Source organism: Hipposideros armiger, unplaced genomic scaffold (assembly GCF_001890085.2).
Source record: "Hipposideros armiger isolate ML-2016 unplaced genomic scaffold, ASM189008v1 scaffold_391, whole genome shotgun sequence".
Classification (NCBI taxonomy): domain Eukaryota; kingdom Metazoa; phylum Chordata; class Mammalia; order Chiroptera; family Hipposideridae; genus Hipposideros; species Hipposideros armiger.
In genome coordinates this window covers 308,662-330,241 of record NW_017731741.1, presented here as the reverse complement: position 1 = coordinate 330,241, position 21,580 = coordinate 308,662, and the positions used below count along the sequence as shown (strand labels likewise).

The 21,580-nt window shown below is 36.6% G+C and overlaps 1 long non-coding RNA gene across 1 annotated transcript in view; it reads left to right on the top strand.

Moving 5' to 3' along the window:
• LOC109393838 (uncharacterized) overlaps nt 1-17,311 on the top strand; it is a 70,552-nt gene extending 53,241 nt beyond the window's left edge. Inside the window, exon 3 of the long non-coding RNA XR_002126334.1 lies at nt 16,940-17,311. This is a non-coding gene — a long non-coding RNA (uncharacterized LOC109393838). The remainder of the gene's footprint in view (nt 1-16,939) is intronic.
• The last annotated feature ends 4,269 nt before the right edge of the window (nt 17,312-21,580 follow it).

Genomic DNA, 21,580 nt, shown 5'->3' with positions numbered 1-21,580 from the left:
CTGAAGGACTTCACTCGAAAGTTAGGCCAAAAATAGAAACCATTTTGTAAACTATGGGAACATCCAATTCAATGAAATGCCACCGAGGCATATTTACAAAAGTTTTGAAACTGTTGTATGTGTTTATTATAAAATGAAATGGAAAAGTGGGATCTAAAATTATATGATGATCCTTAGTATAACTATGATTTCTTTTAAGCTAGAATAGAAAAATAAGTCGTTAGAACATACCATCAAATTGTTGATAGTCATTATGTGTTTGTTTTTTTTGTATAAAGACTACGGGTCTTTTTTAAAAGAAAAATTTCATCACTTTTCTAAACTTATTTAGTATGGGTATTTTATGATTTTATTTATGTATTATCAATTTATATACTTAGTTTGAAGGAACAGTGTATTAAAGCAGAACAAATTTCCAGGGATCTGACTTCTGATTCTGTTCTTCACTATCTACTAATGAGGGCTTCGTGCTGGAATCTTTATGGTCCGAAAAATACTATCTGGAGACTGTATCTCATTTCATATATAATTCTGGTGATCCATAGAAACATTTTTTTCTCTTCCCCTTATGTTACATAGGGAACTGGATATTTAGAAATGTATTTATATTGATAGATGTCACTTTGAGGTGATATTTCAGATAGAAGCATTTGCCTTGATGACTCAGAAAAATGGCTGGATTTTGCAGGAGTTAGGTGATTACTTTGCTTGATGGGGAGAATAAGCACCGATATGTGGCACTGACAGAACAATGAAGGTAAAGTTTGGTTAGCAACCATCGCTTTTATGGGTTTCTGTGTATTAAGTTCTCCCACGAAAAGGCACATTTCTCTAACTGTTGGATATTGCTTTAAATCCTCAGGCTGTGGTGGACATTAATTCATCATAGCAAATACCTCATATAAAATTATTTACTAGATAACTGACTATATTTTCTCTCAACCTAACTTTTACATCACCATTTTCAGTCAACTTAGTTCCAAAATAAAACCATGACAATTTCCAGAATTTTTGGCGCTAATGCTCACCCTTGTTCTGATATTCAACTGCCGTAATGTAATTTTCAATATAAACTATAGAATGTGCCTTTAGTCCACTAGAAGTTGCATATTTTTCTATTCCTTGCTTTCTTTCAACAGAAATATTTTTCCCTCTAATCAAAGGCTGATGCATTCTGGTACCTTCAAGTAATTCCTTCTGTGGATATGATTTCTTAGAAGTTTTTTGAAAAACGTTACAAAATAGTCTACAGGAGACCACAAACATTCCCCTGCAACATAGTGCAAATTATACCCCAGTCTCATGAACAGCCTACCTGTTTAAATGGTCCAGTGGAGAATTCTGACAGTGGTTTGTCTGTGGAATTCCAGCCTGTGCCATTTAAGGCAGACCAGTTGCCTTCACTGTTTTAAGAAGACATTTGTCTTGACCACTCTGGTTGAATTTTTTCAAGAAGAAATTAGAATTCTAAGCTGTAAACATCCTTATGGATATTGGAATCTATATATAATTGTAATCATATTTGTCATATGGAAACCTGAACTTTTTCAGGTGAATACCAGTGGACACTTTGAAAAGCCATGGGAATCATTCAATCAAGAGGTTCATATGAGTTTATTCAAGATGATTGTAGACTTTATATATTAGTTGAAAGAAGCTAATGAACAAAATTTTAGGTGGAAAAAATATTGTTGCTTTATTGTATCTTAGTAAAGTTTTTAGCTTCCCTATTATATATAAGTAACTGATTGATCTAGCTTAGGTTATCAGCTTACCATTGGATCCATTAGGAAGCATACATCTGCAAAGTAAACTAATGGCCTTTCCCTGCAAGTGCTGATTATTTGAAATATTTGAGCCTTCCTTTCCTTAGTTTCCTTTCCTTCCCTTCCCTCCCCTTCCCTCCCCTTCACTCCTTCCTTCCCTCCTTCCTTCCCTCCCTCCCTCCCTCCCTTCCTTCCTTTCTTCCTTTCTTTCCTTCTGCCTTTCTGCCACTTTCTTTTTTTCCCCTCCTTTCTTGCTCCCTACTTTCTTCCCTTCCTCCCTTCCTTCTCTCAGGGCCACATTGTAATTCCAAAGCACAATATTGAATGTACAGGCCCACTTCAAGTTAACAATTGAGACTCAGTGTCAAATCAAACAACAATTCATTTGTCAGAGTTTTTTTCAGTTTTGTAGCTTGTTACAAAGTCATTTAGATACCTCAAAGAATCAAGTTATTCTTTTCTTTTAATAAAAGAGTAATTGCTCTTTCAAAATTTTAAAAACAGATTTTTTTTCCAATTTCAAGTATTCTCCCAGATATATTTATTAAAACTCTGTACTCAGCTATCATAAAACAATTATATAGTTAGGTAGGAAATATTTTTAACAGAAAAAAAAATTGGAAATAGTCTAGGACTTCTGGTTTGTTTCTTCTTGTGCTCAGGGTTGCTTTTCCATATTGAACAAAGGCATATTCTTGCTATTAAAATTGGTCCAAATTTATATAAAGACATTCAATATACATATTTACAGTGTTGTTCCCCAAATCCAGAACTTTGTGTTCTCCAGGTGAACAACCTAGAGAACTTTTGTGATATGATGCACAGCCTTTCCCAAAGGTTGTTGTTATGGTTGGTGTTAAGAGTTGGGTTCCCCCCACCCACTGTTTAGTTCCTTATAAATCTCACAAATGAAATGTTTTCTGTTTTTCTCTTATTTCCTCCTGAAAACCATTGCCTAAAATGTTAGATGATAATGTACATCTCATATATTGGCTTAATTTGCCATTGATAATTATGTTATATATGCATGGGAGCAGGGGGCTTATGTAGGGCAATGCATTACTCACCCACTATAATCCTTCCAAAAAACAACAGACTAAACTTAACTGCAATTAAGACAATTTATATCCTTTATATATAAGTGCATGCATGCGTGCATGCAAAAACACACACACACATACACACACACACACACACAATTTTATACTCAAGAAATAAAGTCAGTGGAGCTGATTTCAAACTGTATGTTTAAAATGAAAATTGTCAGCAAGAGGATACTTCCACTTCAGAGAATATAGAGGAGACATACTTTTTCTCATTCTTCCTGCCGTGGACAACTAAAAATATTGGTTATTATGTACACAATAGCATAAGAAGTCTCGGAAAGGTGAGGAAGAAGGTACCCTGACTAGAGACCTCAGGACCTAAGAAATAACACAGTGGTGAGTTCCCTGTATTTTCTTTTTGTCTCATGAATCCAAAATTTGAAGCTAAAGAAATTGTCAATCTAGAAACACAAATGGGTATAGAACCAAAAAGCCCCAGCAAAAGCCTGCTTTCCTTAGCTAAACGTCCAAGAACGGGGCAGTCTAGCAAGCAGAAAATCTTGACATAGTAAGTGCTCTATTTCAGCTAAATACCACAGGAAAACTGTGGCCCCACTCCCACCGATGCCCGATGCCCGCAAAGGCTGTCAGGGGAGTCTAGACTTTCACTCTCACCAGGCTCTAAGGAGAGCCCTCTAACAGTGGGGTGCTGTCAGAGAAGCCTAGTGGGGTGTCACGACTTTTCATACTGCTCAGCAGGAATGAGGTCATGCCTGACCCTGTAGTGTCACATAGGGAGCAGTAGGATGTGCTCCTATCTTTTCCAGCCAGGGTGGTATCAAAGGATGCCTAGTGGGGATGCTGAATTCTCACCCACACCAAGCAGTAATGAAAAGCCCCATCTCTTTTCACGAGTCATCAGTTGCTGAGAGGGAACTCAGCAGAAACTCACATCTAGCAGTAATGAAGTGATACCCACACTTTACCTGCAAGAGCGGTGCCAGAGGAAGCTAAAAGTGAAGCAAAGAAAATTATCAACAACATGGAGGGATATTACGTAATGTTAAAAGGTTATTCCACCAAGAAGACAGCAAACCTAAATGGGTATGCACCAAAAAATAGAGCAACAAAACATGTGAAACATGTGAAGCAAAAACTGATAGAAATAAATAAGTCCACAGTTATAGTTGAAGATTTCAACACCCTTTTCTCAGTAATTGATAGAACAACAGACAGAAAGTCAGCAAGGGTTTAGAAGAACTCAACAACACCATCAAACCACAGGCTTGAATGAACAATTATAGAATACTCCACCGTCAACAGCAGAATACACATTTTTCTCAAGAATGTATGGAACAAGTACCAAAATAGACTATATCTTGGGCAATAAAACAAAATACAACAATTTTAAAGTAATTGAAATTACACAAAGTGTGGTCTCTGACCACACTGGAATCAAAGTAGATACCAGTAGCAAAAAGATAACAGGAAAACTTCCAGCCACTTGGAAACTAAACAGTACATTTGAAACCATGGATCAGAAAGGAAGTCTCAAGGCAAATAAAAAATATATTGAGTTAAATGAAAATTGAAATACAACATATCAAAATTTGTGGCACAGAGCTAATGCAATTCTGAGGGGGAAATTTATAACACTGCATCTTTATATTAGAAAGGATGAAATGACTCATATTAATAATCTACACATCTAAGTTGGATAACTTAGAGTTAATGAGCCATACCTTCAAAAAGCACAAGCTACCAAAAGTCACCCAATATGAAATAGATAAGTAGAAATGAAATAGCCCTAAAACTATTTGAAACTAAATTTATAATTTTAAAAATAATTATACAAATACTTAAAGAACAATTAACACTGATTACAATATTTTCCAGAAAATAGACTGGGGGAAAACATTTCCCAAATTAGCTTGATAATGCTAATATTACCCTACTACCAAAACAAGACAAAGATAGTACAAAAAGAAAAAGTACAGACTAATAACCCTCATGAATATAGAAGTAAAAATTCTTAACAAAATATTAGCCAATAGAATTCAGTAACATATAAAAAGAATTATATATCATGATAAAGCAGGCTGTGTTTAAGGGATGCAAGGCTAGTTCACTATTTGAAAATTAATAATGTAATCCACCATACGAGTATTAATAGGGTAAAGAACAAAAATCACATGATAGTATCAATTGATACAGAAAATGCATTTGACAAAACTTCAAAATCCATTTATGATAAAAACTTTCAGAAAATTAGTAATACAGAAAAGGCTCCTGAAAATGTTAATGAGCAACTAGAAAAATCCTTTTGCAAAGATATACTGAATGATGAAAGACTGAATGCTTCCACCTAAAATCGGGAACACTCCAAGGATTTTTCTGGTCTCACTATTCTATTCAAATAGTGCTGGAAGTTCTAGCCAATGCAATATGGCAAGAAAAGTAAATAAAAACTATACAGATCATAACACCCCAAAATGTGAAATACATAAGTACAAATCTAACAAATTATGTGCAACTACTCAATTGAGGAATACTACAAAGCTCTGATGAATGAAATTTCTTAAAATAACTAAATAAATGCAGAGATAGTCTATGTTCACAGATAGAAGACACAATATTGTCAAGATGTCAAGGTTCTTTTCAACTTGATCTTTATATTCAATGCAATTCTAATCAAAATCTCTGTAAGTTATTTTGTGGATACCAATGAAGTGATTCTAAAGTTCATATGGAGAGGTAAAAAACCCAGAAGAGCCAACACAGTATTGAAAGAGAAGAATAAGTCAGAGGAGTCACTATTTGACTTTAGGATTTAGTATAAAGATACTATAATTAAGACAGTGTGGTATTAGTGAAAGAACAGATAGATGAATGGAAAGGAACAGAGTGCCCAGAAGGAGACCCACAAAAATAATTCAACTGATCTTTGACAAAAAGGCAAAGGCAATACAATGGAGCAATTACAGTGCTTTCAGCAAATGTGCTGGAACAATTGTATATCCACATTCAAATAAAAACAATGAATTTAGTCACAGAACTTACCACCCTCCACAAAAATTACTCAAAATAGGTCATAAATCTAAACGCAAAACACAAAACTCCTAGAAGAGGAAGGGAACCCAGATGCTCTTTAATGGATGAATGGTTCAACACACTGTGATATATTCATATGATGGAATACAACTGTACAATAATGAGGAATGAACTATGAATACACATGACAACTTGAATGAACCTCCAAAGAATTGTGTTGCATTAAAAAGCGCCAACCCCAAAAGGTTACATACTATATGATTTCATTTTTATAACATTCTTGAAATGACAAAACTGTAGAAATGGAGAATGGATTAATACTTGCCAGGGGTTAAGAATGGGTGGGAGAGAAAGAAGGATAGGAATGAAGTGGGTAGCTATAAGAGGGCACATGAGGGATCTTCGTGGTGATGGAAATGTGCTGCACCTTTAACATGTCCCCATCAATATCCTGGTTGTGGTACTATAGTTTTGCAAGATGTTACCACTGGGGGGAAACTAGGTAAAGTGTATATGGGACCTCTATATTATTCCTTACAACTGCATGTGAATGTGTTATCTCAAAAATTAAAGGTTAATTTTCTTTAAATGTCCAGTCAAAGTCATGAAAATCAGGGTTTACAGCATTAAACTGCTAGTAAGAATTACTTATTTTTAAGTTTTGGAATGAAAATCATGTTACCTGGAGGTATTTGGGATTAAGAGAATTTCCATTTAAGGTCATGTAATTTCTTGCTGTCAGTTACTTCTCCTGTCCTGTATTAGAGAAATTCTCTCATTGTCATATGTAAAAGTAATTAGCAGTCTGAGATGACGTGGTGATGGATTCTGGATTTGTATTCAATCATTATGTAATCATATGATTACATAATGATTGTGCCATACTTTTTTTCACAAAGCACATTGATTACTATTGTGTTACCTGATAAATATATTCTGCCTATATTTGAAAATATTTTCAGTGTTGCTGTACTTTTGTAAAATGAAACTCTTGTTATTAATGTAACAAAAATTGTAAGAAATAATATCTAGCACTTTCTTACAGAAGCTATCTGTAATGTGGTAAGCTTTTTATAGAAAATTTTTTTAGTGGAATCTGTGATTACCGAGATAAGCCTACTATTATCTTGGCACTAGGAGATTCTAGAGTCACTAGTTGACTGTTGTATAGGATCAGCCATTAAGTTTAATGCTGGAGTCTAATTACAAATAGTCAATTGTAAGGATAGGCATATAAACCTTGATTACTAGGAAGTATGAGTTTTAAAGGTGTTGACTGATAAAATTGGATGAGTATATACTGATCCTACATAGAAATAAAATAACATGGATGATAAAAGAGCATGAAAGAATGGTTACAATTAAGTCTTAAAATTTTGGGCTTTTAAAAATAGTTACTGTTGCATTGTGGAGTCATATTACATTAAAATTTTTTCAATTGGAAAAATATGTTACATATTCTAACTATACTAAAATATATAATTTCCAACATTGGTAGGGAAAAGAAACTCTTATACACAGTTGGTTGGAGTATCAGTACAGATTATTTGACAAGAAATTTGGTAATAAATAACAAAATGTAAAATTTTCGTGCCCTTTGACTCAGTTGTGGCTCTTGTAGAAATTCAGTCTAGAGAGACAATCATGTAAATGCTCAGGGACAAACAAGTATGTTCACTGTAGCATTATTTATGGTAATGACCACCTAGAAAAAATCAGTAATGGAATGATTAGACAAATTATATTATGTTCACACTATAGCATATTATACAGTCATTATAAAGAATAAATGATGTCTGAATGTATTGACATGGATGAATATTCATGATCTTTTGTTGGCTAGGAAAAACGGGTTATAAAATTATATATATATATATATATATATATATATATATATATATATATATATGTTTATGATATGGTTCCAATATTGTATCAGGAAATAATATATATAGTTATAAAGTGCTTACAATGCATAAAAGGCAATATGAAAAAAGAGGCAGATCAATGTGAAGTCCTGATTTTAAGTGCGAGGGGATTGTTGTTTTCTCTTTTTACTTCATATGCTCCTTTACTAGTTGATTATAGTTTCAACAAACCGACACTATGTCTGTAATTTTTTTTGAACATTGGCTATAATAGATTTTTATTTGAACTTATTTTGAAAATTTAAAGAAGAGCAGATAGTAGTTTTTCTTTTCATTTGACAAACCATTATTTTATTTTGAAAAATGAGAATATCACCAGAGCAGGAAAGGCATACTAGAGCATTTGCAAAAGAGCTTCTGCGTTTTTTTTGTTTTTTGTTTGTTTGTTTTTTACAGAAACTAAATGAACCACGTTCACTGCATGGGCCCAGTGAGCTGTCAAGCTGCCTTCTTCCATCAGTTTCATTCGGAAACGCCCCCTCTGGTCCCAGTTTATGTATCCTTTCTAGACTTCTGACCCCCCTTTCACATCCCTGAATTTCAAGAACACTTCCTTTGTTCCTTCCCGGTGACACTATACCCCTCCACCCTTTATTAGAAATCCTAATTTCTCCAACTCGTCTTAATTTAATGGGAAGAAGTCTATTTGGTTTATCTGAGTTGTCTGCACTAAATGTGCAGGGTTTGGCACACAGCAGGCAGTCAATAGTTGATGAAATAAAGCACTCAGGATATTGATCCCTAGAGGCTCAGCTGCAAAATCGAGGGTGGGGGTGGGGGTGAAGGAGGGAGTAGGGGTGGGGGTGGAGGTGGGTGGTGGGTAGGGTTTACCTGTTGGTAGCCTTCATAACTGCACACAGGCAAAACTATTATAAAATCTTGGCATGAAGAGGGCTTATAAGGAGGGAGTGAGAAGGGGAAACAGGTACATAGTCATTGGAAGTGCCTATATGGTGTGCATTATTAGGTAAAAAGAACCTGCGGAGTTATCCACCCCATACACAAAATAAGTAGGTTCAGAGAAGGGTTGTGCCTTGCCTGAGCCTGGGGCAGGAAAATCAACTGATAAAGGGATGGCGCAGAAAAGAGGTTGAGTAGGACAGAGGAAGCCTTACCAAAAGGCTTCCCCAAAAAGCTGCTGAAAGGAGTAATCTGTAGGCTTCACTGGGGGTTACCAGAGGGAGAAGAGTGCAGAGTCAGGGGCCCAGGCGGTCAAGATTGCACTCAGGGCTTTTAAAATCCTATGGTGGCACTCTGGCTTCTGTTACCAGAGGATGGAAAGAAGACACGTGGGGTGGGAAGAGCGCGCCAGGGGCCAGAGCTTAGGGATGCAAAGCAAATGGAGCTCAGAGCTTGTGTCTCTCCTTGGCACCCACGCGCCCGAGGGTCGGCAGCACCCCAGCCCCGCCCCGCCCGGGTCTGAAAAGGCCCGAGAACCCACTGCCCGGTTCCCTTCCCGCGCTGGGTTTGCAACATAACCCAGCCTGGGCAGGATCCAGCCTTGGCCCACAATACTCGCGAGGCACAGCTTTCGGTCGGTTGATGCCTTTTCTCTAGGAATCGCATGCAGTACACCACGGGCGTAGATTTGGGGCCGCGAGGATCGCTCATCCTTCCCAGGGGCTACCAGCGGCACTCCACGCCCCTCTCTGCTGTCCTTCTGCTTTAATTTTTGCCACAAAAAATCTCTTTCTCTGTAATTTTTTAATGTTAATTAAAAGCATATATAAAGTGGGTAAGTCATGTTCACTGAAATAGAGCTAGCACTTTTAAAATTGTGCAAAGAATTACATGATTTTGTGGAAAATAAGCTTGCTAAAATCACTTTTTACAACAATTTTCCAATTGCTAATATTTGTTAGCAGCACAATTATGAGGAGAATTATGTGTGGGTAAAACTTAGATACCACTCAGTTTAAGATTTCAAAATTTTTAGTAGTTTTAAGAGGGCATTTAAGTGTATCTTGTCACTTGTGGGTTTTTTTTTCTTTAATTAATCAGATAGCAAAGACAAGTAAAATAAGACCTAAACCTTAATCATTTTCTAAATGTCTGACAGAAATTACTATTACCAGAAAAAGGTGAACATGAGTAATGCGTGTGTTGGCATTGGACTAGACATTGAAATTTCCATATATAAAGCACAGCTTGTATTAGCAACAGTATTAAAGTTCCCACTATACTTAGGTCAAATAAATAAATTAAATAAGGACAATATGATTCATTTTTCACCTTGTTTATTTGAATAAACCTTTAGAAAGAAAAATCAATATTACAAAGATTAACATTAAAATCTCCACCATATATACCATAGATTCCTCAGGACCCTGGTTTTCTCACCTTAAAAAAGTCAGGGATTATACTAAACTAGTGATGAGCAAACTTTATTCCAAAAGGTCAAATGCAAAACAAAAAGTATTCACAGGCCACATTTTTAGCAATAGAAATTATATATTTTAAAATCAGGGAAAATGTAGTAACTATCACTGTGCTTAAGTAGTCCTTCATTAATTTGCTATCACTTGAGGGTTTCAAAATGTTAGCCAACCTTCCAAAATTTGACTAAATGATGTACACTCTGCTGTATCCGATCATAATGTTATGACTTGAACAAAGTTTGATTTTGGAAACACTTCTGATTTATTTTATAATCTCTTTAATGGTTAATTCTATGTGTCAGCTTGGTTGGGCCAGTGCCCAAATATGTGATCAAACATTATTCTGGATGTTTCCATGAGGGTGTTTCTGGATGAGATCAACATTTAAATCAGTGGACTTTGAGTAAAGTAGATTGCCCTCCATAATGTGGATGGGCCTCATCCAATCAGCTGAAGGCTTGAATAGAACAAAAGATAGCCTTTACCTATACTGCATAGGGGATGTCTTATAACAGCTGTCAGAGGGAGAAAAGAGCAAAGCTGATTTATAAACCATCAGCTCAGTATGTGTGTGCAAGCTAAAAATGGATTGGGATTTCACTACACTGCTTTCCACAATGGTGTTGAAACACAGTGGTTGGGAGAAATTTTCCCAATAAGCAGAGCTCTAGCTGGCACAACTGACCATTCTCTTTTGGCCCAAGATTGAAATCTATGCACATTTATGGGTGACAAATAGGTAGGAAGGAGAAAGATGGGAAGATCAGGAACAAGAAGGTGGTCATGGTATGTGGATGGACTAATAATGGGAGTGAACACAAAGTGTGAAGATCTTTGTGTTGCATATTAATATCCACTAGAGAGCATCTACCCTGAAACAGGTATTAAACAACCAAGTAATCGTAGCAGACAAAATGTTAGCCAGTGCGTCAGCCATCTCTCTGTCATCAGAGACCCCAGTGCTTGAGCACTGGGCACAGTGAACAGAATAACCATGATGTCAGGGCTGGAGGCTGCGCCTGGGCACAGCCACATGAGTTCCCATTTGCTAAAGCTGGTATAACTTGTGCCACGCTGAATAACCAACAGCTGGCAAGAGAAACCAGTGCCAACCTCCAAAAATAGCACTGTCCCTTAAAGAAGCCAACCACCCCCCACACCCGCCCATGACAAGTTGAATACACTGGACTGCTTCCTCCCTGGAAGACACAGCAATTCATTTTGGATTAACAGTTTTTGAATCTATACCGATTCTAAGTATGAATTTGCCTTTCCTGTTTGAAAAACCTCAGACAGCATTATTATCCATGGGATTACAAAAATTTAATCCAGCCTCATGGGATCCCATATAACATTGCATCAGACTAAGGGAGTAGTTCTCAACTGGGACAATTTTACTCCCCAGGGGACATTTGGCAATGTCCGGAGACCTATTTGGTTGTCACAAGTGGGAGGATGCTACTGACATCTAGTGGCTAGAGGCCAGAGCTGCTATTAAACATCCTACAATGCACGCTATACAGGGCCACACAACAAAGAATTATCTTGCCCAAAATGTCAGTATGCCACTGTTCAGAAATCCTGTACTGAGAGACTTACTTTATAGCAAAGGAGGTGCAACAGTGAGCGCACAATAATGAGATCCACTGGTCCTGTCAGGTACCAAAGCATCCGAAAGAAGCAGGCATTGAAGAGCTTATAGATGACACAGATAAGGCACAAGCTCAAAAATGATAGCATTCAAGGTAGAGGATCCTCTTCCAGGAAGCAGTATATGCTCAAATCAATGACCATTATATGGCAGTGGGCCCCATTAGATAGGATACATGGTGCCAGGAACCAAGGAATGAAAGTAAAATGACCTATAGGGAGTTTCCGCTTTCTTTTTCTGAAATTCTGACCTCTGTGGGTTTAGTGGTCTTGGTTCCTAATGTAGGAAACATCTGCCAGCAAATTATAAGCTTGATCTATGCCTGTGCACTTCCCACTTCTCCTGCCAAGGGGCCAGTGGGCAAAGAGAGGAACACCATATTGATAGAGGCAATTGATTACATCAGAAGGTAAGTTATGACACATTGGGGACAGGGCGGGATGTGTTTGGCTCTTGGTTATCTTTTAGTATTTGTTTGCCCAATTTTTTTATGGTAAATAGACATACAGTATAGCCACAGTCTAAGAAGAGCTTGATGACCAGGAGTTTACACAATAAGACGTGACTTTGAGTCATCCCACCAGCTAAGCCACCAAGACCAGCACAAAGCTAGCTGTGGGAGAAGAGAATCTAGGATAGATTGTGGAGGAAGGAGACGAAGAGGAAAATGACATCACAATTATAGTCTCAAGCCACCTGCATCAGCGAAAGGTATAGTTTTCCCCGTTAACTTTTCTCTAACAAGTTTACCTTGGAAAGAGACCCACCAGTGTCCTGGAGGGATGACTTTCAAGGCATAGACAAAGCCAGAGGACCCAAGCCATGTAAGAGTGTGCAGTCGTGGGTGCTGTGCTGCACTGCCCAGACTTCCCATCCAGGAAAGGACTCACTCTCTCAACTGCTGACTGTGTTTCTGGCTGAGAGCTCTCAGCTGTCATCTCTAGGGTGTGCTATTTCCTGAAGAGGCCGCATTGGTCAAGATCACTTTTCCTCCAGAAGGCAAGACGCTTCCCAAGACTGGTTGATGTGGGGTGTGAAAGCCTGGCCCCCTTTCCCCAACTCGGTATATATTATCTAAAGGGGTGTTTCAGCTTTAGGGCTCCTCTTGGACTTGCCTTGGTTCTTGTTGTTACTGCATTGAAGCCGAGCTTCTCCCTTGGCCTAATTCTGATTCCTTCCCATCCCGCACAGGTGTTAATCCTGACACCAATTCCCCCCAAACTTTCTCTATACTAAGCTCCAACTCAGAGTCACCTTTCTGGGCAACATGACCTGCAACAGTAATACATGCTGTACATTACATCCCCATGATTTATTGTATAACGTAAAGTTTGTACATTTTGACTACCTTTTTAATTACGAATTCTATTTACTTAATAGGATACTCAATTTTTTTCTTTCATTTTTGTCAGTTTGATTTGTGCTTCTCAAAACAAGTTTATCCCTTCTAATTTGCATAATTTATTTTCATAAAATTTATCACAATATTTAATATTTCTTTTTTTTTCTTGTATAATCAAATTTTCACCTGCTATCATTTATATTTACCCAAAGGAACTTCCTCTAGCATTTCTTGTAGTGCATGTCTGCTGATCAGTACTTTTCTACATGGACAAATTTTATATTTTCTTTATAAGCTAAAAGATATTGTTCCATTGTTTTTTGATTTTCATTGTTTCTGATGAGAGTTCAGCCTTCTTATTGTTGACCCCTGTATTTAATATGTATTTGTCCTCTTGCTCTTTTTATGTCCTGCTTGACTTTGGCTTTCAGCAGTTTCATATAACATGCCTAGGTTCCCCCCACCCCACTTGCTGTTTGCTTAGATTTTTGTAATTATGGATGGATTTTTTAAATAGTGTTTTGAAATTTTACAACCAATAGTTCCTCAATTAATTTTTCTGCTTCATACACTCTCGTCTCTCTTATTACACAAATGTTAGTTCATTTCCTATTATCCACAGGTCACTGATGTTATACTTTTGATTTTTAAAGTAATTTTTATGATAAATTTGCTCATAATTATTAATGATTCTGATAGAAAAACCAAAAGGTAAGCAGTTTCTGCAGTTCCTATCATACTTTTAGAAATGGTAGCTTTTTTTTTTCTTCTTTTCCAAACCTTATACCTCATTTTCTTTTTTATGTCTTATTGTGTTGACCATGAGCTGCAGTTTGTATTGATCAATAGCAATGATAATAAGCATTCCTGTCTTTAATCTTAAGGGGAACATATCTAAAATTTCACCAGAGGGAAGTTGTTTGCTAAGCTTATTGAAATCAACCTTAGAGAGCTTTCTAATTTTAAGTATTTTGCTGTTTTTAAGTAAATTTTGAAATGTATTGCTTTTGTTTTTCCCCAACTCTTGGGAAAATATGGGGCAGTAGTCATTAAAGGTATTCTCCAAACATTTCAGAATGGCTCCATTTCTGAAAGCATGTAAGATTGCACTTTTTTGTCCTCTGGAAGTCAGGTTGGCCATATGACTTGCTTTGACTTATGCAGTTTGAGCAGAAGAGATGTGTGTTACTTCTGGACAGAAATTTTCAAAGCCAGTGTGGTGTAGTTCACCAGGTTCCCTTTTTCTGCCTCAGTGATTGTATAAACATGTGCAGAGAAGTGCTTCCATCAGCCTGCATCCCTCAGTGACTATGATGAGCAGAATCTCTTTGCTCGTGTTCATTGGAAGCATAACATGAGAAAAATGTTCATTATTATAATGATAAACTACTCAGATATTGGGGTTATTTTTTTCATGCAGAATAACCTAACTATCCTTTATTTTTTTTTATGCTAAACCATTCTTTCATTTAAGGCACTTAACCCTTGATCGTAATATATTACTTATTAATATTTTTTATTCCATAGCTTCCTTTAGTAGATAATGTCATACTTGGCGTACCTAGTCAGCAAAACTATGTAAGCAATGCAGCTTAGAGAATATTTTTTTTTTAATTGAGGAATTGGAACAGCGCTGGGGAATTGGGAGAAGGGGAACAGACAAGTTGCTGTTGTTTTGTTCTTCAGTCTAGTTGTGGAGAGTGTTGCTTCTCTGGCCCAAGTTGGCACCATCATTGTGCTCTTCCCGGGCGAGGCAGATCAGTCTCCGGCTTCTGGACGGCCGCTCACGCTGGCTGCTGGCTACATACGGTAGCCCATGGCAACCCACTGCCATAGGGACTGCAGCCCACGCCATCGCCGGTGACTCATGGCCGCCCAGCTCCAGGTTGAGCTGTTGTTTAGCATCTTAGCTGTGGAGGGCAGTGTCACTGGCCCTCATATGTGGGATCCGAACCGGGGCCCTCTGGTGTCCCAAGCCAGCTCTTAACCATCGCGCCACTCGGCCGGCCCTAGAGAATATTTTTTAAAGAACATTTCTTTCCAAGTATGAAATGAGTGAAAGAAAATAATTAAACATATAGTCCCTGTCTTCAGGTGAAAATAGACAGATTATTAAAAGAAATTAAATAAGTTCCCAAAGACAATTCTACGTGTGCCATGTGAATTATGGAGCGATTTTCTAAATGGAGTGATTCTGGAAGGCTTCCTGGAAAAGATGACATTTAAACTGAGCTTAAAGGATACAGAATAATGATAGGAAAATTTCTAGGCAGGGTCCATTAACTAAATGTACTATGAGGAAAGAATAAGCAAGATATATTAATGGAACACCAAGTTAACACAGTTTGGCTTACTTATAATAGCAGAGTTAAACTGTAGGAATGTGAATTCAATTCTGTAGGCATCAAAGATTTTTGAATGGGGAGAAATTTTGTTATTGTTTTAGGAATGTGATTAATATTGCCATTATAGTTAGGATGAATTGCAAGAGGTACAGGTGCTAGAGATTATGAGATGTTAAGAGGGGCAAGGATTTTTAATTATTGAGATGAGACAGTGAGGGCCTGGAAAAGAAGGAATGCCTTGAGTTTTTCTGAGCTACCTGGTTGACAGATGTATTCTTCTATGACAACACTTGGAAACCTAGCATCCTTCATTTTTGTGTATTGTGAGCCATTATTAATGAAGTCTGTAATTAAATACACCTTATTGGATAACCACCCCAAATGTAGAATTTTACGTATTGGATGCTGACTCAATTATGCTGAAGTTCAACACTAAAATCCAAAATGAAAACACAGATGCCTAGGGAAAGGAAAGTTGGCAGCACAAACTTCTGGGAATTAGGTAGAGTTTTTTTGTTTGTTTGTTTTTGCCTTTTGCTGCACAATGGGCAATTGTGATTCAGGTGTATTTGTTTATTCTAGTAGAAAAAAAAAATCCTCCCACTAAAACAGAAGTACCATTATAAAGAGCTAGAAGTAATCAACAACATCCTACTTTGCCATGTCTTGCATGACTATAAGGGAGTCACATTCAGGGATTGTTAATCAGACTCTTTTGTCTCCTTTTTTTTAAAAGGCAGTTTGGGAATTGTACTAGTTCTCCATGTTCTAAAAAGCATCATTTGTCCAGGAGAGAGGGCTTGGATATCAAGCATAGGAAGGCTCTAGGGGCTTCTAAAGTGGTCACTTTGAGAGTCATTTCTTAATATATTTGTCGGCATGTATTTCTTCCAGTTCTGGTTTTGTTACCTTCTGTTTTCAATGTAAACAGCAGTACCAAGGGAGCTATCTTCCTGCTGCTCAAAATAACTACTGAGTTGGGTAAAATTTATAATGTTGTATTCCACTTTTAGCCAGGAAATGCAAACAAAGCATGGAAACCGCTTGTTCCCTGACCCCAAATTCATTCCATGTTGCTATAGTATCACCCCTGAGAAAATGGGCCCGCCTGTTTTCCACCCCATAGATGCACTCAATGGGCTTTTGTCAGCTCTTGAATTATAGCATTAAAATTTAAACACTAGGGATTTAATGGAGGATTATTATGACACTCCAGTGCATTCTTTCTGTTGCCATTAGCGACAACCGAAGGATGGAATAAAATAATTGTTTTAAGAGATACTGTTTTCCTGAAAGATGAAGGATCTACCTTACATTCTTAGAGTTTTATAAACCGGTTTGTGTGAATTACTATTAATATTCCAAGAGTACTGGTAGTATATAATACCAACCCAGTTATTGAAGGTTTTTGGTTTGGTTTTGTTTTTTTCAGTTCACCAACCTACAAAGGCAAAAGGTATTTTCACAGGCCCCAGAAGATGAACTCCAAGCTGCTGTTCCCAAACACATTCTCCACTGTCTGGAAGACATACAGAGGCAAGTGCACAGCGTTCTCCATCTCAAATCCTTCAAAGTGCTATGGGAATAAAAGAATCTCCACCTAAAGCCCCAGAGACATCTGTCTGTCTGTACGGTATGATAATGACAGAGGCTAGTCCAGATAGGATTCTGGGAGAAACACAGCTATTCAAACCTAATAAATGACACTGAGAATTTCTTGTTATAATACTGTTTGTTTCTTTGATTGGCCATAGCCTCGTATCTAAGAGGACATCAAAATAAATAATAAAAGCAAGACATTGTTAGGTTGGTCTTCGAATTTCCATTTGGCTCTATATTCTGAGAAATTTTCTGATAGGTAGTTTTGCATCTAAATTTATTTTCTCTGCCAGTCATTTGTCTTTCTAGTTGTGTGTCATTTCTATCTCTTACCAATTCTAATGTCAGCATTCAGGTCAGGATTATATTTTTCTTTTCAGCAACAGATGTCACAATTTTTGTTGTTCTCGCCGCTACCAAAATATGAATTGCTTCTCCTATATTGTTGCTAAATAATGCTTTTTGAAATATTTTTAATTTTTTTTGTCTTAGAATAAATTTAAGATGTTGTAGCAATAATGCAAAATAACAGGCAGTAAATAAATAAATAGTGCTTTGGATTTTCACCAGAGATACTACTTCTTTACCTAAGTATGTTTCTTTATATATAGCACTGAAAGTAAGACTTATTTTCACCAGAGACTTTCAAGGTTCCCCTGTCATCTCCTCAAAAGCACCCTATTAACATGTCTTATGTTTTCTTTCAGAGGGAGTCCATGCAAACATTTTTATGTATGCTATTTTTACATGAAAATGATAAATTTTGCATTTTTCAGCTCTTGTGCTTTCACTCAATAATAAATCTTGAAACCATAATTTGCACTGGGGACCATAGGAGTGATATTTTTGTGGGACCAGAGAGTTCGGGGTTTGAGGGAGAGGCTAAGGGTCTTGCCTTAAAGTTGCCTTTGCTAGACAAGCACACCATTATTTGTTAGGTTGTATGTAGCTGGTCAATAAAGGCAAAAGGTGCCCAAAACAGGCTTTTATTCACACTTTATATAGCACTGAGGAAATACTGATTGTCCATTAGAACAAAATATTGTTAACATTATTTTTGTCATGTTTTGGGGAAAAAAAGCAAAACAAAACAAAAATTTGCCATGGTTTGTGTAGAACGAATTTCTCTGTCTAGTCCCCTAAATGAGAGATTTTTTAGTAGTTCCTTGTCATTTCCTTTCCTAAATAATGTTGCAATAAACATCTTTACAAATATGACTTTATGTACACATGTTGATATGCTTGCACTCAAAATTACTAGAAGGTGAATTACTTAGCTCAAAACATAATCGACATCGATGTTCACCATCAGTGAACCCAATCAGGCATTTAGGAAAACCTCTGTGATTTGAGAGCCCCATTGAACCTGAGGCATCATTTCAGGGAACAGAATGGGAGATGAAGCTTCCCTCAAAGGGCAGCTGCTACTTTTCAGGCCATGCTGAGATGCTGCTGGGGCCAGGCTGACTATGCTCTTGAATATCATTTTCACCTGACAAGTTAGGCTTATTGGGCCTTTACCACCTTGTTAGTCATGGAGTCCTAGTTGACCCACCCCCAAAATGGAAATATCAGGCAAGAGAATCACAAGGCTTCAATGGATCAGGTGTTTAACTTTGCCAAGAGCCCAGTAGCAAGCTCTTAGCTTGTTTCAAAACAGCTGCAGCTGGTAACCATGCCAGAGGCAATGAGCCTCCTACCTTAAAGGGTCCCTCAGGGTAGAGGCTGCCTCCCATTGTTAGAGAGCCCAACTGAATGAAACTTATCATCAAAACTTGAGCTCAAAGGGGTCACTAGGGCTGTGTATTCCATTAGCATTTCTCTACATGCAGCTCTTCCATGATTAGGAGAATCCTCTTTGCACTTTTGGAGTGATGATGTATGTACAGAGATAAAAATAGCAAAACAGTACCCTGAATTGGCCCAAATTCCTCAACCAACAAGGTCACATTAACTTCCATTTGCCACTGTGAACCCTGTACAAACCCCATTCATTGAATCTGGGTACCTGCTTCTCCCTGTAGGAGCAAGTAAGGTGGTGACTCGAGCTGTTGTATTCAGTAGAGTTACCCAGCATAATGAGATTGGTGTGTATGAGCTTTGGTCTCTTTTGAGGACAGGGAGGTCTGTCTGTAAAGTAGCTGAGGTTAGGGTAGAGGGAAAGAGAGTAATCAAATGGCATCAAGGGAGAGAGGGGTTCCATGCCAATAAGCAAAGCATTGAATTCAATTTGAGCAGGTTTTGAGCAGGTGCTAGATTATAGCTCAACAAAGAGAACTTCTAAGGATTTTGGTCTGTCCAAAGCTGTATGTTGATATAACTGCTTTGAAAAGACAAAGCTTTCATATAGCTATTATATCTTATCAAATGGATAAGAAAAGGCTAGGAAATATTTGCATACTTGTTTGCATAACATTTAAGATAAGTCTATACTTAGCCTATATCTTGTCATCATAAAATTTGAGTTCTTGTCTAAGGAATTTTTACTTGTAATTCCCAGTTTATGTTTTATTTTTAATAAGAAAGTACATTTGTTACTATTTTTTTGTAAAATACTTATTTTTAATTGTTACTTGTATAAGATTAAGGTTACCAACCAGTCTTGAAATAATTAACTCACTCTAAGACTTCACTGATTTTTTTTTTCTGCCGTGGCAGTGGCTTAAACTTATTTAGTAGCATCAAAAACACATTAAGAACATGAGTTAAACTTTCTACTACTACATAATCTTGTTTATAAAAAACTTTGTGATTTAGCATATTCAACTCTTACAAACAATAAGCATTCAAGTTTTTCTCCTTTAAAAAAATCTGTTTTAGCAATGGGTATTCTCACTCACAAATTTCTACTCAACTGATAAGGTAAAATCAGAACCTCATTGTTGCATTAATCCTCAAGATTTTTATTCATTTATGTCGGCCAAAATATGGTCTCTGATCAAGATCACAGCAAAAGGAAACCACCTAACACTGGTAAGAGTCAATAGAATCAACAAATAATAGCTATAAATCCCAAGGACTGCAAATATTGTAATTACCAGATATAAGACATATGTATACAATATTTTTTAAATGAAAGGCAAAGTGTTTTCTAAATTAGCAAGCATATATCAACAAGAGACACCTTTAAAAACTAAAATGTAATCTTTAAAAATTTAGGGGTGATCACATTAACACAGATGAAGAATCAATGAGGAAACTGAAAGTTTCTTTGTAAAAAATAATGAAAATACAGCACAAAGATAAAAAACTTAAAATTACTAAAGCAAAGTTAAAATATAGGGAAGATAGAATAAGAGGATCTACACCTTATCTCATCATAGTTTAAAAAGAGAATAGAGATTGTAGAGCAGAGCCTTCTTTGGAAAAGATAATGACAAAAACTTTTCTAGACATGATGAAAGGTAAGAATTTATAGAAGAAGCACAAGGTATACAAATGTGATAAATAAAAATTAATCTATATCTTTGCATTTTCCATTAAAGCTTTAGAACTCCAGAGACAAAGAGAAGCTCATAAAAGCAATCCAAGAGAATAAACAAATCTCAAAAACAAAAAATTGAAGAGTGGGTATCTCAACAGCAACAACAAAAGTCAGGGCACAGTGAAATGATAAAATTGTCAATCTAGTATTTTAACCAGCCAAACTCTCTTTCAATAACAAGGGTAAGACAAAAACAGGTTTACATAAGTGGGAACTGAGAATATTCACCATCAGCAGAATTTCAGTAAACTAAGTTCTAAGCATAAAAATTACTTTCAGCATAAAAGGAAATTACTCCCAAAGGAAGACCAAAGTTGCATGAAAGCAGAGATATTGAAAAAAAAAATTATGTACAAAATAGGTAACTGATGAATTGTTAAAAAAATAAAATAAACAAAAGGAGATATAGCCAAATAAATAGTAGTAATAATGGAAGAGATAACATAACTAAAGATAGAGCAGAGATTAAAAAGATGATATTAGAATACTATGAACCTTTACATTTGGATAGAAGAAAATTTGAAATTCCTGGAAACAAAGTAATACAACAAGAGAACAATCTTATAATAATAAGATTAATTTTATAATAAGAATAATCTGATGGGGTTCAAGATACACTACCCCAAAATATGGCATATTGGCATACTGAATATTTTAAGCTAAAAGAGCTTGAGAAAATGGCAGAAATAGGAAGGTCACTCTGACCCTCTTTCCTAAAACAGGACATAAAACCCTCAGGTGAGTGTTGCCATCCCTATTCCCAGAGGAAAGGAGTATCTTTGTTCCAAAGACAAAGGGACACCAAGAAGCATTCTAAGGAACAGCACTTGCTAAATTTCCCCCAGTTTACTGCATTTGTTTACTCTCTGACCTATTATATTTTACATGACTGTTCATTCTTCAACAAAGGTAGACTAGAAATACTCAAGTTTAACTGTTTCTTCAAATCTTTATTTCCTTACAAGGCTTTTGTATCATGTAAATCTTACA